The sequence below is a fragment of the Marmota flaviventris genome (assembly GCF_047511675.1).
Source record: "Marmota flaviventris isolate mMarFla1 chromosome 8 unlocalized genomic scaffold, mMarFla1.hap1 SUPER_8_unloc_2, whole genome shotgun sequence".
In the NCBI taxonomy this organism is placed as follows: Eukaryota; Metazoa; Chordata; class Mammalia; order Rodentia; family Sciuridae; genus Marmota; species Marmota flaviventris.
In genome coordinates, this window is record NW_027287686.1 from 65,427 (window position 1) to 71,426 (window position 6,000).

A 6,000-nucleotide genomic window follows, 5' to 3' on the forward strand; every position below is an offset into this window, starting at 1 on the left:
ATATGACATTCACAATGTCTGACATCCAAAAACTACCAGGCATGCAAAAAAAAAAAAAAAAAGGCAGGAAAAGATGACCTGTTTGTTTCATAGAAATTAATGGCAGAGATGATGGGTCTTGTAAAGTCTTCCTCCTGTGCTTCTGCTCTGTGATCCTGACTCTCAGACTCTACAAATTACATTTCAGCTTGGCCAGCCACTTCCAGGCGTCTAAGAGGGGCCAGGGTGGAAATCCCACAAGGCTGGAGGAGGAAGGAGAGGCATCATCCCCACTGAAACTAATTGTGGTTTTCCCCACATTCACAGAACCAGCAACAGCCAAGACACCCAAAGATATCAGCACCAGCCAAGCTGCACCTCAGAATTGGGAATTTTAGCTCCCTGTGTCCTTTCTATTAGATTATAAACTTTAATAACACCAGTTCTTTCCTTTGTTTCCCAGCTCAAAAGATGGTAGCTGCTTCCTGCAATTGCTGGCTATGATAGTCAGGTCTCTGTTACTGTAACAAAATGCTGGACATAATCCATTTAAAAAGAGAAGGGGTTTTGGCTCACAGCTGGAGAGGATTCAGTTCATGATCTGCTGTCTCCTTTGCTTTGAGCCTATGGTCAGCCTCTTGGCAAGAGCACAGGCTGAGCAAACTCTTCACTTCATGACTTGGAAGCAAAAGAAAGAAGGGCGTGGGGATCTCACAAGTCCTTCCAAGGGCACTCACCAAGGCCTGAAGACCCCCCACCTCCTTAAGGGGCCATGGGAAGTATTTTTCAACACATGGGCCTTTGAAGGACATTCCAGATATCAATGTAGAACAACCTCCATGAAACTTTGGAGTTCTCTGTATCCCTTTGATCAACTAGTGGACAACTTTATACTTCATTATCAATGATGGCATTGAATTGTGTCTGGTCCAAAGCTGGGGTGGCCTCTGCCTCCTGGTGGGCCTGCACACACTCCTGCACACGTTACTCTGGTGAGTGCTCCCAGAGCCCAATGAGGAAGCTGGGCCTATTAACCTCATTTTACAAATATTTTTAAACTGTGGTTCAGAGAAGTTAGTAACGGTCCCCTGGTCCCAGAGGTTACTGGGAATTGTTGTTGTGAGAGAGGAGGCTCGCTCAGCTCCTACGGAGGAGAGAGTAGCTATCAGAGGGCAACCCATGGCCACATAGCTTCCAGGAGACAGCAGCAGGGCCTTGAGAGGCGTGCATCCTGCACTCCCTGTCACGTGAGAAGCCTAGTGCAGCGGGTGGTCAGTGGCCACCACTTGCAACTCCTGGCTCAGCCCGGCTCTTCCCCAGGGAAGCAGTCTATGTGGTCACGAGGCAAAAACACCTGGTCTGGTTTCACCTTCTTGGTGTGTGAATATGATGGGATTGCTTTCTTTCATACTCCATGGGGGCGTCCCTTCCCCTTGTTAGGAGCTAAGCCAGACAAATAAACAAGACGGGGTTCAAGGTGTGTGTGTGTGGAGTGGGCTGGAGGGTGGGGTAGACAGAAAGCAAACAGCCACAGGCCTCCCCAGCGGCCCCTCTGACTCCACTGACCTGTGCATCATCTAAGAGGGTCACAAAAGAACTCTAAGTAGCTGCCACTCTCTGGTCCTATGCGTATGCCAAAGAAATGCTGGGAAACTATGCTACCATCTTTCAAAACAAAAGCAAACATGACACCCAAACAGATGTCCTACCAAACAGTGGCATCTTTTTAATCATTTCAAGACTGTAAAACATTAACATAAAAAGTGGTGAAGTAATTCCATTTAACATGAATACTTGCTTTAAACAATTCCAAATACTAAATCCTACTGAAGAACTTATTACCAACAGAGCAATTTCAGGAAAGAAAAAAAAAATCTCAGTCGATTAAATTCAGTGAACTAAAAGTCTTTAGAAAAATTTCATTCCCTAATTAAGCAGCCGAGAGGTGGGGACGCAGTGAGCCCTCCAGAGCAGCATTGGAGCTGGGAACCTCAGAGCAGAGATGTTTCAGCTCAGGCATGATCATGGAAAATGAAATTGAAGAATGCACAAATGTCATCACAATAGGGACCCCACAGCCAGGGCCACTGGATCCTGGGGAAGAGCTGACATCCTTCCTCTGAAGAGAGATTTTGCAGCCAGGTTCACTTTGGGCGGGAGCATTCTGTCATGTCTCTATTTTGGCCTGAACATTCTAAGGATCAGAAATTCACCAACAGCATCATTTCTACCCAGGACATCAAACTGCCAAAGAGCTCACCACCAACTCCGACAGAGATGCAGGTCCCTTAACTGATCACAACGCCCTTAATAAGATCCATAGGGATGGAAATCCAGTCCTGTGTGTCCCTTGTCTCCAGGGCCGAGGAAAAACACCTCATACTCCATAAGGAGCTAGAATTCTGCAGGGCCAGACGCAGGAGAACACCTACCATCTAGAGTATCAGGGACTGGATGAACAGCTGCAGGCAGGGGCTGTGCCCTCAGGAGAAGGGAGGACCCAGCACTGGAGACAGGGGAGGCTCTGGAGGTCACTGGCACCCACCCTCTCCAGAGTTTGCATTGGGAGGACCCAGGCCAAGTGGGGGCTGGTGGGAGGGTGGGGTCAAGACATGGAAATGGACAAGAGCCTTGCACCTGTGCACAGAGACCCACAGAAATGGAGGATGAGTCAAGAAACAACCTGTGGACAGATTGAGCTTGTTTCTGGAAGGAAACGAAGTAGTTTCTTGAGAAGAACTTAAAGAAGGACTTGACTTTCTTAGAGAAAGAAACAACAGAAAGTAAGTGAGAAGGTCATACAAGAACACCTCGAAGAGTCTCTCAGGAGTGTCTCATCAATGACAGGTGAAGAGAGGAGTCAGGGGGTATTGTGGGTGTAATTACAAATGCAGTGTTCAGAAAGGGCCAGAGACTTCTTGATATCTACCAGGATGCAATGTCTTCTTGGGCAGGGTTGTGCTTCATCCAATAAGTTTTGGCAAAAAAAAAAAAAAAAGAGGATACGCACACGGTGGCATGTATGAGATGACACGTGCATTGTGGCACTTGCTTGAATACTTCCCTGAGAGTGGGTCTGGCCAGGTCAATCTGAGTGTGACCGACAGCTCCGTCTCTCTTCCTGATGATCAATCTTGCTATCATCAGAACGTGGAACGTGTGTGCAGAGAGGACAAAAACAAAAACTAACCCAAAGCCAAGCCAAGCCAAGCCAGGGACGGGCGGGAATGCCTGGGACTCGGATGGTCTCCCTCACTTTCCCTCTCGAGTGTTCTCTTTTGGAAGCAACATGATGGCTCGAAAGAAAGAGTCGTGGGAAGTGAAGAGCCCAGGGAGATTCCCAGGAAGGCGTCCCCAAGAACCACCGAGGGTAGGGGAGGGAAAGCAGCCTGCAGATACGTTCCTCTCCAGTGTCCTGGGGCTCACGGCAGTGCCCTTGGATGATGAGAAGTGAGCTGGGCTTCAAGTGAGAGGCGTGGGCAGGGCAGCTGCTCAGCAGCACCAGGTCAGGGACCAGGCTGCATTGGAGGAGGGGGGGGGGGCAACTCTATTCCAAGAAGGAAAGACCCTGGGCCATCCTCTGGGGCATGGAGAATTCTCACAGGAGAAAGCTGGGCCCAAGGAGCAGGCTAACTGGGAGGCACCACTACAGAGAGCTGCCCAGGGCCATCTGCCAGGATGAGTGGCCTGCAGCTGGCCACCAGGTCTCTCTGGGTGTGGCATGGTGTGGCTACTGCACTGTGCTAGGACAGCTCTGGGTCCTCAGCCAGGAGCTCAGGGGAACCAGGGAGCAGACCAAGGGCAACCTCACTGGAGGAGTGGCCGGTGCCTAGCCATCTCCCATCTCAGTCCCTGCCTCCCTCTCAACAGGGCTTCATTTGTTCCCTTGTGTGTGTGTGTGGGGGGGGGGGGGGGGGCCTGGGATTGAAGCTCAGGGGAATGAGGCCTTTTGTAGGGAAGAGGAAGAGAGGGTCCAGGAAAGCAGCTGGGATGTGAGTCTGTCCCTCTCTGGTCCCACGCAGCTCTGGTGGTCAGGGTGTGAGAACCAGATGCCCAGGGAGCTGTGCTGTCCTCCCCATGAGCTCGTGAAAGGATGTCCTGACCCTGGCGAGTGGGAAGAACAGATTCTACTCAGCAGCTACCAGGGCAACGGGAAAGAGGGTCCGGCACCAACTCAGCTCCGTTTTGCTGACACGATCACCAGGGGACTTCTCCAAGCCTGGAGTGTGCTAAGATGGGCTGCTCCGTGTGACTGGGCCGTCTGCGTGGGCTAACTGGTGCTTGTCCAGAGGACAGATGAGCTCCTGGTGTCTTTATGACAGGAAGCAGTGGTAGGAGTTAGAGCAAGCCTCCAGGTCAGGCCTCGGCTCTGCCCCTGGGTGCTGGGGGTTCTGGAGTCGGCCCAAAGGTCCTAGAGGAAGACAGTTCTGGGGGAAGAAAGGCCTTGCAGAGAGGCAGGGACCTACAGTGGCCAGCTTTCTCCAGTCCCTGCTCTGAGAGGGACGTCAGGAGCCTGTCCACGTGCCACCAGGTGTGGGTGACACCAGTGGCAGGTTTTCCTGGCAGCCCGGAACTCCCCGAGGCAGGAGCTTAAGGGAACTGGAGTCACTGCCCCAAGGACAGGGCCTCGAGCTGTGGGAAGCTCTGCTGGTGTTCTGTAAGTCTCTCCACGTAGAGGCTGGGTGGAGTGGCTCTAGCTGAGTCTGAAGCCCAGGCCGAGGATGGGCCTCGTCAGGAGGAGGGCTCAGAGGGACCTGGCCAGAGTCTGTTGGAGGAGGACCTTTGTCAAGCTGCACAGTAGTCTGTCTGCGTGAGCTTCTCCTTCTTCTCCAGGAAGTACTGTGGTGGGGCCATGGTCAGAACCAGCACAGGGGCCACCCCTGCCTGGGTGCAGAGCCGGCGTCTCGAGGGGCCGGTGCTCTGGGCACATCTGGAGGGATCTGCTTGGACGTTGGTCTTCCCTGGTAGGCAGTGGTGGTGGTGAACTGAGACCGGCTCCAGGCAGCCATCGTGGCTAAGGGCCAGGAGGAGCAGACCAGCCACACACCCACACAGCTGTGAGCACAGGACCAGGTGTCCGTGAACGTAGCTGGGATGTGAGTCTGTCCCTCCAGGGACTCCCAGGAATTCCCAGAGCACACTGGGACAGGCCCCCATGTCTAGCCGCCAGACTGGAGAGGATGAGTTGGCCAAAACCCAGGACTGCGAAGACATCTTCGAGTCTAAAGTCCCGAGCCTGGCACGTGGGTGTGTGCAGCCACTGCAGGACACCCCACAGGAGGGAGCAGTCCTGCACACTTCCCTGAAGAGCTTCGTGATGCAGACGATCACGCCCCTGTCCCTCGGGTGTGTTCCCATGGGACACCAGCAGCTTTCTCAGTTGCCCTTTTGAACATTAAGGAACGGAGATTACAGGACAGGATCCTTACCTACAGACGGTGGAGGGGACGCGGGGCACTGAAGAGCAGAGGGCCCCGGGCCCAGGCAGCACTCTCGAGGGCAGGGGAGGTGCAGATTCATTCCTCTCCAGTGTCCTGCGGGCTCTGGGTCCAGTTGATCTTGTTGGGAAGGGTGCCATGTCCTTTCATAGCTGCCGCAGTGCCCTGAGAGGTCAACCACTCCCCAGGGGAGACAGCAGCACAGAATCATCCCCCCACCACATGCCACCCTCAAATCCTCGAGACCAGCGGAGTGGGGAGAAAGTGGGGAGCCTGCACCCCTGGCCAGGATGGGGTGACAGGCTGTGCCCTGCATCAAGGAGTCTCCTCTCAGCACTTCCTATGAATTGCCGGGTTGTTCCTCCCCACAGCCACAGGAGGGAAGTGGTGCTGATGGGTAGGGAATGTGGCTCACAGCTGGTAAACACTTCATGGCCTCAGAGCCAGCAGGTGGCCCTGGGCTTTGAAGCCAGAGGGTGCTCAGAAGCCTCAACTCGCCACCTGGGTGCTGCCTTGGCCAGCCCCTCTCAGCTGCTAGAGTCTTTGTGTGTATTTACTTTCTGTTTCTGTAACAAAGTGCCTG